This window comes from Cervus canadensis, chromosome 10, assembly GCF_019320065.1.
Source record: "Cervus canadensis isolate Bull #8, Minnesota chromosome 10, ASM1932006v1, whole genome shotgun sequence".
Taxonomy (NCBI): domain Eukaryota; kingdom Metazoa; phylum Chordata; class Mammalia; order Artiodactyla; family Cervidae; genus Cervus; species Cervus canadensis.
In genome coordinates this window covers 74,310,228-74,322,672 of record NC_057395.1, presented here as the reverse complement: position 1 = coordinate 74,322,672, position 12,445 = coordinate 74,310,228, and the positions used below count along the sequence as shown (strand labels likewise).

General features: G+C 47.7%; 1 protein-coding gene across 9 annotated transcripts in view; it reads left to right on the top strand.

Moving 5' to 3' along the window:
* ZMYND8 (zinc finger MYND-type containing 8) overlaps positions 1–12,445 on the top strand; it is a 116,230-nt gene that overhangs the window by 16,320 nt on the left and 87,465 nt on the right. The window lies entirely within an intron of this gene.

Genomic DNA, 12,445 nt, shown 5'->3' with positions numbered 1-12,445 from the left:
TACAACCTTTCAGATTCTCTAACTCAATTTGTGCACCCTCTTCCCCCTGACACATACTCACTTATTAACTGAATAATTCCCAAGCCAGTCATTGCCATAATGCCAGCCCTGGCATTTACTGGAGCGTTTTAGTTCTCAGGAGACAAAGCTTTCGCACTTTCAAGATGTCAGGTTGACATTTGTGTCCGGGGGTAATGATCTGCTGAAAGATGCTAGAGCAAAACTCGGAAGAACTGTCGAGGTGCCAAGTGTGTTTGCCTAGCTGCTGTTTTCCTGAGTACTTACTAGGTGTCAAGTATTAGATGTAAATTACTTCGTTTGATTCTCTTAATAATGCCGTGTTACACGTGTGTTGTTATTCCCATTTTATAGTTCAGGAAACTGAAGCTCAGAGGGATTAATGAAGTGGAGGAGTAGAGAAGAGAGGTTAGGTTTTATCATTGATCTTAAACCTTTGTACTTAGTCATGAGCTCTGCCCCCAGGATCCTGGGTGAGATGTCCATAGGGGCCAGCAGGTTATCCAGGGTTTCAAGGCCTTTAGTGGGTGGGAGACTGTCTGTTCTAAAGGGGTAGGGTGCCTCCATCTAATCGTTGAACAAAGCAGGAACAGGAATATGTCTCATTTGATGTCACCAGCTGGGATTTTATTCCCCTCCCCGCCCGCCTCCTGTAAAAATGCCTGATTTAGAATTGTGATCCGTGTAGCCCAGTTTCTGAAAGACCATGCATGAACCCAACAGAACACGTCTCCGGGTCACAAGTGGTGGGAGAGTTGTGGGTTTGCACTCTCTGCAGGAGACTGGACCCAGCACAGTTCATTGCAGGATTTTAGCCATGTGACGTAGGAGTCAGAATAAGCTCCTCCAAGGACAGGGACTTAAAGTCTGAAAAATGATGGACTCTGGGAGCTCACGGCTCCCTGTACAAAGGCTCCCCTGTTTGGGCTGCCTGCATCTTGATCCTGCTATGTGTGCATTTTGCAGTAATGATTGTGGTGTGCGGATGCCAGGCTGCCAAAGCTGAAACCATTTTTTTAAAATGTCTGTGTAATGTCACCCGCACAAGGGAACGAGCCACTTGGAAACCATGCACAGATGCAACGGAAGCCCAAGATATTAAAGTCTTGAACAGTATCATTCTTGCTGAGATTTGCCTCGGTATGAATATGTTTTCCAAGACAGGAAGCTGGAGAATATACAATTACAGCAATTTGCTAACCAGCCCCAGACCTTAATTAGTACAGGATCCTCGTTCTCACTGTTGTATGTAAATTAAGCTTGTTTCACAAAGGGACTGTTTATGAGGACGGCTCTCAGATAGAGACCTTGTATCATTCTTTTTTTTTCCCCAAGGAAACTTTAAGAAAATATAACCGTAAACACCCTTTAAATCACAGTGCGAGGCTGAAGTGCTGAGAATATTTCTTTTCAAAAATGAGCATCAGTATTTTTAACTCAATTTTGGCTCTTTCACGTTTCCTCCAGCCCGAGAAGTGCCATCCATGTACTGTGCGGTGGAAGGAATTGATTTGCGAGTTAGATAACCTACCAGATTGTTCCTCTCCCAACAAGGTCTAAAATATCCTGCAACTCTTGAGAATGTCGGATATGGCTTTCTGAATGAGAAACCTTCTACCTTCTCTTGGCCCGCAGAGCCTCGGTGCAATCTGTTCATGGAATCCTGTCAGCACCTTCTGTGCAATTTATCTTCGTGGTTCACTCGTGGAAAACCTTGCATTTGCCCCGTTTTTGAAGCCTGACCTACGTTACATGTTTATATGACTGCTGTTGTTCCGAAGACTGTGATCTACAATGGACCATTTTCAACCTTAGTTTCAAAAGAACCATCTCTCCTTTTTCTCCTCCCAGTGCCTCTAGAGTTAACATTCTAGGTCTGAGGCCTTTTAGAGATCCTAGCACTTTTTTTTTTTTTTTGCTTGAAAGTTTCAAAGAGTAGTTATTTCACTTTGCTCCATTGGTGGAGGCCCCTTGACGATTAACTTGAGGGGAGCAAGCTTGTCAAGCCCACATCTCAGAGTCCGGGTGAGTGGGGGTGAGTGCAGTGTTATAGGCCCCCCGGCACTCACTACTGCCCCCCCCCCAATTCTGTCCTACCTTCAGCTTTCCTGGAACCCAGAGATCGAGCGTTTCAAAGGGAACAGTAACGTGGTTTTTATTTTTAAATTATTATTACTATGTTTGGCCGATTTGCGCAGCATGTGGGATCTTAGTTCTCTGACCAGGGATCGAACCAGTGCCTTTGGTGCTGAAAACACAGTGAAAACACAGTGTCCTAACCACTGGATCACCAGGGAATTCCCAGCAACAGGTTTTTTTAATCCAGTCACAGAATTGTTCAGTGATCATCTTGTTTAGTCCTTCAGTCGTGTCCAGCTCTTCTGCAACCCAATGGACTGTGGCCCGCCAGGCTCCTCTGTTCATGGGATTTCCCAGGCAGGAGTACTGGAGTGCATCGCCATTTCCTTCTCCCGGGGACCTTCCCGACTCAGGGATCAGACCCTCATTTCCTGCATTGGCAGGTGAATTCTTTTACCGCTGAGCTACCAGGGAAGCTTTGTTCGGTGAATCACCACAGTCTTATTTTGGAACATTTTCATCACCCCAGTAAAAAATCCCTGACCCGTTAGCAGTAACTCCCCATTTATCACCCATTTATCCCAGCCCCTGGTAACCACTAACCTGCTTTCTTCCTCTCTGGATTTGCTTATCTGGATCATTTCATATAGATGGATCGTTTAGTATGTGAACATTCATGTCTGACTTCTTACTTGTATATTAATGTTCTTATGCTTGTTCATATTGTAGCACATACCACTTTAAAAAAAAATTATTTGTTTATTTTAAGGCTGTGCTGAGTCTTAGTTGTGGCAAGCAACTTTGTGGCATGTGAACTTCTTAGTTGCAGCATGTGGGATCTAGTTCCCTGACCCAGGGATTGCACCCTAGCCCCTTGTATTGGGTACGTGGACTCTCAACCACTGGATCACCAGGGAAGTCCCCTCATACCACTCCTTGATTCCTTTTTATGACTGAATAATGTTCCATTGTGTTATTCCATTGTCACATTTTGTTTTATTTATCCATTTATCTGTTGACAGAGTTGAGTTGTTTCCTTTTTTTGGCTGTCATGAAGAACGGTGCCATAAACATTCATGGGCAAGTTTTTACGTGGATGTATGTTTTCATTTCTCTCAGATGTAGACCTCGGAGTGTGGTTATGGTAGCTCTGTGGTTATAGGGTAGCTCTGTGTTTCGCCTTTTGAGGAATGTACAGATTTTTGAACACGCGCAGGTCTCTTCCACATTTCCTCTCTTGACCCTGCATCTCTCCTGTTAGTGTTTCTCCTTTTTCTGGCCTCTCCACAGCCAAATTTGGTAAAAGGAGCGTCAGTACTTAGGTCTTGGTTTCCTTACTTCCTGCTTTGTTCTGCCAGCTCCGTGGTGGCATCCACCCAGACGCTCCATGTTACCAGTTCCCGCCGGGCTTCCTGTAGACTCCAGTGGGTGGTTGTCAGCGCTTCGTGTCCTGATCTAGAGGAGGCAGTGGACACTGCTGATCATTCTTCTCCTGGAACCTGCCTCTTCTTGTGCTTTTCCTCTGATTTCCCCGGCTCCTCTTCTCCCCACCGCTAAGTGTTGGCGTCGCTGAAAGCTTGGTTCCTCATCTTGCCCAGCATGTTCTTTTCCTGGGTGATCTCGCCCACATCTGTGGCTTTATGACTCACGAATATCTTACTTCCAGCCTAGATGTCTCTTGAGTTATGACGCAGAGGGCTAGCTACCTACCTGACTGCCGACCTGTTGCTCATGGGCGTCTTGAACTCAACATGTCCCAAACTGACTTCACTGTTTACCTTCCCTCCTGCTCCCCCAACAGAACACCTGCTTCTGCACCATGGTGAATAAGCCAGGACTCTGGCAGTTGGCTAGGCCAGGGATGTGGGACTGAGCCTCGATTCTTCTATCCGTTTGCCTTTTTTTTGCTTCCTTACAATAATATATTGTACATATCACTCTTCTTCAGGTTATCACCAGTGAACTGTAATAGATTTTTTTTTTTTTTGGCTTCACCCAGCAGCATGTGGAATCTTAGTTCCCCCAAGCCTGTACCTCCTGCATTGGAAGTGGGGGCGTCTTAGCCACTGGACCACCAGGAAAGTCCCTGTAGTAGTCTTTTAATTGGGCTCCCATCTCTTATCTGCCCTACCCTCCTGATCCTTCTAAAAGGAACCTCTCTTTCAGCTACCATCTCCTGCTTTAAAGTCTTAAGGGCTCGCTTCTTGGTTTTAGGATGAAGAGCAAAATCCTAAAATCCTTATGTGTGAGCCTTGCCCTCTTTTCCAGCCTCCTGCCTCCATGTGCCCCTTTCTCTCTACTCCAGCCACACTGATCTTTTCAGATCCTCTGAAGGAAGGTCCTCCCCTCTCTTTTTTCTCCTAACATCCTACCTTCCCTGGATGCTCTGGCTCCAGGTGGGGGTGGGTCCTGCCTTTTGTTTTTGTGCATCTCATTTCCCCAATGCCCGTTTTACCACCACTTGTTCCTGTTCCAGTTGGAGCACAATAAATATATCTTTTGAATGAATGAGTGAATGACTTTACTTTGTCTACCAGGTGGATAGAACTTTTCTCCTGGAGAAGGAAGTAAAAGCAGCCTTTCAGCTAGAGTGGATGGCTTTGTTTCCAGCATCTTCCGCGCCTGGAAATAATTACCTAAGCTCAAATTTCTGCTCTCTCCGAAACGATCGGTGGCTTGTCTGTCTTTCCCCCCAGGGATACAGGGCTCTTTGAAATGGCCCCCTTCCCTCTGATTTCTTTCCTTCCCCAGGTATTAAGCCCACTTGTAATCGGCCCTTTTCCAAACACAAGTGTGATTGTCTTGCTTGCCTGCTTTGGGTTGCTGGTGGCTCCTGAAGATGACCCCAGTCCTAAGTCGAGATTCAAGGCCCTGCTCCATCTGTCCTCTCCAGGGCTCTGGTCAGTGTCCCCGCAGAACCTGCCCCTCCTATTCAGCCTGCCCAACCTCAGTGTTGGTTCTGTGATGTGACTGCTGGCTTCCTCCTGTTCCTCGCCGGGTCATACCTTTGTCCATCCTTCCAGGCTGCTCTCCCCAAGGACCTGTTTTCTCCACGTCCTCGGGGACCCAGGCTCCCCTCTTGCGGAACCTTCATTTATACCTCTGACAGTGGAGATATACCTCCTCCTTTAGCTTCCAAAGTCGGATGTACCCTGGGGAAATTCCCTAGTGGTCTGTCTAGTGGTTAGGACTTCATGCTTTCACTGCCTAGGGTACAAGTTCGATCCCAGGTCAGGGAACTAAGATCCTGCAAGCTGCAAGCATGGTGGAAAAAAAAAGAAATCACCCTGGAAAGTCTCCTAAATTGGCCAGGAGAAGGACAGGATGGTAATCCGCTCTGATCAGACATTCTCACACATCCTGAAGGTTTGAGAAATTTCCAACCTAGGCTGGAGGTGGCAAGTCCAGAAACATTTCTAGGCCCCGAATCATTATGCTTTGAAGGCTACTACCGGATTCTTCCCTTAGGCATGGGTGGAGGATTCTGAAGGGTCCCGCTTGCCTGCTGAACTTCCTCCCTTGCCTGTTGTATATTGAGCTTCTAAAGCTAGGCTCCTCTGATTAGGTAGCTACTCTGTGGCTGTTTCAGTTTATACTAATTGAAATAAAAATTCCTTCTTCAGTTGGACGAGTCATATTGCAAGTGCCCAGTAGCCACACGTGGCTAGAGGCTGTCCAGATATGTAGACAGCACAGATATGGAATGTTGCCATCACTATAGAAAGTTCTGGTGGACGGCACTGCATTACAGCTCTCAATACATGAATACGTCGTGCTAGATGTAGTAGGTGGAAAACCTAGCTACGGATTGGCTCAGCATAGAACATGCTCAAAAAATAGTCAATTCTATCAGTGTCTTAAATTTCACTTGATTAGATTCTCCTGGGCTTGCTGTTTTTTGAAAAGATCAGCAAAGAAAGAACACAGCTATCTTCCCATCTTCTCAATTGTTATTTGTTATCCAGGCTCCTCTGAACTGCCTTTCTGCCAGGCTTTTTGGCATCTTGGTGCACTAGCTGGGGGAAAAGAATCCAGGATGTGCTGGGCCACCCTCTTCCCAGCCTTCAGCCTCTGTTGTTGAATTCTTTTCCCTTTGCATCTCCTCTTGAACTGATAACAGGGACCAGGTCTTCTTACCTCTTTAATATGGGGCTAATGATTTCTAGTACTGGCTTCTCTCGTAGCTCAGTTGGTAAAGAATCTGCCTGCAATGCAGGAGACCTGGGTTTAATTCCTGGGTCGGGAAGATCCCCTGGAGAAGGGAATGGCAACCCACTCCAGTATTCTTGCCTGGAGAATCCCATGGACAGACGAGCCTGGCGGGCTACAGTCCGTGGGGTTGCAAGAGTTAGTGACTGAGTTAGTGACTGAACCAGTGATTTGTAGTAGCTGCTCAATAAGTGCTTTTTGAATGAAGACTGTCTTCTAAGAAACAGAAAGTTAAGTAAGGGAAGGAAATGGTTGATTGGATTTTCTTTGCTTTTTTTAAAAAAGTAATTTTATTTACTTTGACTGTGCTGGGTCTTTGTTGCTGCACGGGCTTTTCTCTGGCTGCAGAGAGCAGGGGCTACTCTTTCGTGGTGTGTTGGCTTCTCTTGTTGCAAAGCACAGGCTCTAGGACGCACAGACTTCAGTAGTTGCAGCTCCCAGGCTGTATAGCACAGACTTAATAGTTGTGCACGGGCTTAGCTCTTCCGTGGCTTCTGGGATTATCCCAGAGCAGGGATTAAGCCCGTGTCTCCCACATTGGCAGGCGGATTCTTTACCACTGAACTACCGGGGAAGCCCTGGGTTTTCTTTCTTTTTTTTTGAGCACACCTTGGAGCATGTGGGATATTAATTCCTAGATCAGGGATGAACCCACACCTACTGTAGTGGAGATGTGGAGTCTTAACCACTGCACTTCCAGGCAAGTCCCTGAATTTTCTTTACAAGTGATAAAGTCAGTGCCTCTTCTGGCAGCAGGCTGAAGTATACAAAGAAAAAGCTCAGAAATCCTCCGCCAGGTAACCTAGTTGACAGTTTGATATGTTTTCATCTGTCCTTTGTCTCCCTCTTAGAAAAATATAAACAAAAGGTATACTGTGTTGGGCTTGCATTGTCTAGATCTTGGTCATTTTCGAAAAGCATCCTTTATCTCTTATCCTACTGTTTACCTGCTTTGCCCTTCTCTGCTCTACTCTGCCTTGAAGGGATTTTCAAGGTTACGATTAATTATCTTGACAGTTAAGAATGATGGAAACCTTGGCAAATGGGGAATTTCATGTTCCATCCTAAGGGTAGGGGAAACAGCCTGGAGGATCATACCATGTGGAAATGGGGACTTTTTGTGGCTGGATCTTAATTTTCTTTTTTAAAGAGGAGCTAGTCATCTGGATTTCTAGATCAGTTTTTCCCAATTTTTAAATATCAATAACTAAAGAATCACGCTGCTGTGAGGGGTGGACTGGATGCAGTCTGGAATCCTTCCGTGGGGCCATCTCCTACCCAGGCCAGGGCTGTCAGTTTCCTTAGATGATTTTCTGGCTGTTGCTTCTCTTCTAGATCACTGGCTCATCTCATCAGCTGTCATGGGCCCTCTTCCTAGTAAGACTGACCTGGTTTTGCCTTTTCCCTAACCCGCCTGTAGTAACTGCCCATACCTGCACAGGAACATGGGGACCCTCTTTCAAACCAGGCTGCTATTTCTTGGGTTGAGACCAGATATATTAGTTAGTTGCTGAGAGTCACTTGACAAATATCTTTCAAATCGAGACTCCCCTCAAGCCGGTGAAAATGCTTTTGTCTGAGAAGCCCAGGGGAACAAAGATGGAGACAGAAGAGAGCAGATTTAATTTCTCTTGTCGCATGTCTGTTGAGTGGGATGGAGGGAAGGTGAACTTGAGAAGTCATTTTTTACTCTCCCCTTTTTGAGGCCGAGCCCATCTTGCTGGCTTCCCATGGATGAGTGCCCACGCGATGGGCCCCCGTTTTCGTCCTGCAGGGCCACGCAGGATAGTCCAGGCCTTCAGGGAGGCGTGGAAAAGAGAATGCGGCCTTAAAAGGGTCTGATAAGAAAAAGGGCCGAGAATCTGGGCTAAGAGGTGTGGTGAAAACAGTCATCACAGTGGGGAGTCTCCCAGCTGGGAGTGTGTTTTCCTTGGAGAAAGTCATTCCTCTTTTCTAACACTAAATCTTTCTGAAACAATAGCTCTCCCCAAGAAGAATGGAGGGAGTTAGGAAATGCGTGGCCAGAGAAAAGCCATCTGAGTTTTCTGCCTTTGGTTTCTCTGTAATTGCGTTTAGCTGCAAGGCCCCATCATGTTCAAGATATAAATCCTCACTTAATCTCCTCCTTTGGGGAAAATGGGCTCTTTAGGCCGGAAGTGAGAATAGCCGAGAACCTGTTGGAAAGGGAATTTCCTCCTTCAGTTTCTTTCAGTCCCTGGAATGGCCAGGCTCCCTCTTGTGTAATCTTCCCCTGTTCACTTCACCAAGACCCTCTGGCCGTCTTGGTTTCCCAGGACAAATGCTTAGACCTGGGAAGAAAAACTGGAGTTTGCTGTGATCACACTTCATTTAGCTGGTCCAGTGTGTTTGGGGACTGCCTCTAGGCCACATTGGGTGTCAGGCATTGAGCTACAGCAAAGAAAGACAGAAAAACTGAGATCGAGTTCACGTTCTGGAGGAGACACAATAAGCTAGCAAATCAGTAAAAAAGAGAATGTTTTTGATAATTTCCAGCTGGAGATGACCTCAATGAAGGGGCAGGGTGGGGGGGGCGGGAACTCCTTTAAGATAATAGAATAAGTGACGGAGACTGGGATGGTAAGGGCCGGCTTCTCTGGGGAGGTGATGTGACTACTGAAGCCAAAAGTAGACGTTGCCAACTCTGGGAAGATTGGGCATAGAACACGCCAGGTGGAAGACTCAGCCGGGACAAATGAGACTGGCTCCTTTGGGACTGCTTGTGGTTAAAAGTGAAAGTCGCTTGGTTGTGTCCGACTCTTTGCGACCCTCCAGGCCAGAATTCTGGAGTGGGGTAGCCTTTCCCTTCTCCAGGGGATCCTCCCAACCCAGGGATCGAACCCAGGTCTCCCGCATTGCAGGCCGATTCTTTTTACCAGCTGAGCCACAAAAGAAGCTGTTTGTGGTTAGGGTTGAGTGAAAGGTGGATAAAAGATGGGCAGGGCCAGATCCCTGAAGGCGTGGTGAGTCCTGATAAGATGCTGGCTGCAGTAAGCCCCTTGGCAGTGGGTTTTAAATAGGGGACGGTTTATTGCATTTAGGTTTGAAGAAGGCTGCTGGCAAGGGCAAGTGAATAGTCCCAGGGCTGGGATCAAGATGGTGGCCGCTGTGAAGGGCGGGCTAAACAGGAACAGGCAGGAGGAGGGTGGGCAGGGGAGGAACAGCTCTCTGCAGAACACTTGCTGTGTGCCAGACACCACGTAGGCACTTCCATGCCTCCATCCTGACCCTGCCAGGTCCAGCATTCTTCACGCATGTTGCAGATTACTAGGATTCTGAGGCCGGCGCTCTCCCAGGCTTCCTGAGTCTCACTTGAGTAGGGAGGAATCCTAAAGTGGAAGGTCACAGCAGGGCTGGGTCTGTGGGCCACCAACGGGGGCTGCTTCTTTGATCTGGGAGGAAATCCTGATCCCTGAGGGGATTTGAAGCTGGCTTGGTTGAACTTGTGCCAGCCTGGGAGGACTTACTGTGAAAGTCTGTATTTCCCATCAGTGAACCCTTTTCAGAATCAGGCTAGGAAGGGCTCATTGGGGGGCAAATCAAGGTGAGGAGGCAAAATGATTGGGGGAAACTGGTTTGAGTTTTCTGGGTTCATGTCTTTGCCCTGGCACCGAGGCTACCTACCAGTAATAACTGGTGGTGTTTGATGACCTGTTCGCTGTGCACACAGCACCTCTTTTATTCCTAACAGCCCTTGAAGGAAGAGTCTTAACAGTTGACAGCTGGGTTGACTAGGCACAGAGGTTAAGTCACTTGCCGAAGGACTCGGTGACAGGGCTCGGATTTAGATCTGGTGGTGTGGCTCCAAAGTCCACGTGTTGAACAACAGCATTGTATTGACGTTGGCTGGCACCAAACATGCCCTTGTGTGCGAAAGTCGCTCAGTTGTGTCTGACTCTTTGTGATCCTATGGACTCTGCAGTCCATGGAATTCTCCAGGCCAGAATACTGGAGTGGGTAACCATTCCCTTCTCCAGGGGATCTTTCTGACCCAGAAATTGAACTGGGGTCTCCTGCATTGCAGGCGGATTCTTTAACCAGCTGAGCTACCAGGGAAACCCCCCTGGTAAACATGCCCTTAAGTGATGGAGAATTACAAGGTGGCACCCTGGACCTCAGAAAAGTCAGCTGACTGATTTGGGGTAGGGGGTGGTGTCTTTGGAGTGGGACCTAGCTGTGATGGAGCTCCAGCCTGCTGCTTTGACCTGCAAGCCTTGGGGCACAAGTGATTTCACCTCTCACTGATGAAATGGGTACAAAAACATCATTGTTGGACTTCCCTGGTGGTCCGTTGGTTTAAGATTTTGTGCTTTAACTGCAGGACACAGGTTTGATCCCTGGTCGGGGAAGTTCCAAATGCCATATGGTAGGGCCAAGGACCACAGCAGAAATCCCAAACAAAAACCCATCCTTACCTCATGGGATTTGGAGGAGGATTTGTAAAGTAGCTTCTTAATAATAAGTATCAGCTGTGAATCACACAAGGCAAGTTTGAGAAAGAAAGAGCAGAGATCCTTTCCTGGTTATATTCTCTCCCCATTGTGTTATTCACAAATCCCCGGTATTTGTCCTGCTCAGCCTTTTGTCCATCTGTAATCAGTTTCTCATTGAGTATTTCTAGGTGGAATGTATTCTGTATCCATTATTTACTAGTCACTTCCTCATGGGCTTGCTTTTCTCTGGGCCTCAGTTTCCTCATCAGTAAAACGGGGGTCTCTGGCCCCTCCGCCTCCTAGAGCTGCAGTGGGGAGTCAGTCAGTCCACACTTGTGTCAAGAACAGGTGATACGTGGCCCTCGGAAGGGAGCTGTTAGCACTGTTTGTCTCTGGCTGTCCTCCCGGCGGGGCAGGGCCCTTCCCTGGGTGGTTTCTCAGGGAGCCCAGATGTCTAGGAGTTTCTCAGTGACTATTTGTTGACTGACTGATCCCATTGTTTTCTTCTCTTTGAAATCTGAAGTCAGGGCCGCCAGGTGAAACATAAGGCATCATTTTCCTTCTTAATGGCTGCAGAAACCTTCGTGGGTGGTGTATTGACACAAAATTAGACCTGCCGGGCGGCTCCCTGGAAGTTTCTTTACCGCCAGGGTTTTTCTCAACATCGGGTGCTAGTGACATGTCCTATTCCTGATCATTCACTGGGGTGGGAGCTGACCTGAGCATTGTGGGGGTGTTGAGCATCACCCCTGGACTCAGAGCCCAGTAGCAACCCCCTCTCTTTGCCTGGTTGTGACAGCCAGAAATGTCTCCAGACATTGCCAAGTGTCCCCTGAGGGGAACGGGTTGAGAACCAGTTTTGCACTGTTTCAGACACCTGAGCCCCTTAAGAGCAGCTCCTCATTAGTGCCGGGGTAGGGAGAGGGTGGTGGGGGTGTCGGAGATGTTCTGAATTCCTCCTGCGAGCCGGGGGGTAGGCCTGCAGACGTGGTCCCTGGCATGTACTGGGAGCCCCATAAATCTTGTTGTGATCATCCCTTTCTCCCCATGGCCATTTAAAAATACCTTAAATAGTTAAATACGTGACCGGGATCAGAAAGCATTCAAAGAGGAGTTCCGTGCTGGCTGATTTTCCTGGGTGTTCCTCCAGGCCTTTGCAAACCCAGAGCCCACACAGCTTCTATTTCTTTCACTCAGGTTCTATTTCTGGCCTTTATTCATTTGGATTTTGCCCCACGCCAGTACATAAAGACGTGCTTCCTTCCCTATTTCACTTTATGACAGTGCGTCCGTCCCCTATGGATGACATTGGAGTTTCTGCCCATCTTTGACCTTCTTTCCTCTTAAGGCGTGTTGCAGTGGCTGTGCTAATCCATGCACACTTAAGCCTGGGGGCCTCCATATCCGTGTGATGTTAGGGCGTCCTTTTGACTGGGGTAATTTGAGTGACAGTCTGGGCCTAACATCTTTGTTTCCTCCAAAAAAAAAAAAAGAAAAAAGGCAATGAGGTGACCAGAGGGCCTGTCCCTTCTTCTCTGGTGTCTTCTAGAGAATTTTCTTTGTCTTTATTAAGGCGACTTATAGAGAGGCCAGACCCCGCCCAGGGTGGGTGGGGAACGTTGCCTGGTTACCACCGAGGGGCAGCCCCTCTTCCTTCCTCTGCCCACCCCCTTCCCTGTGGCCTCTGT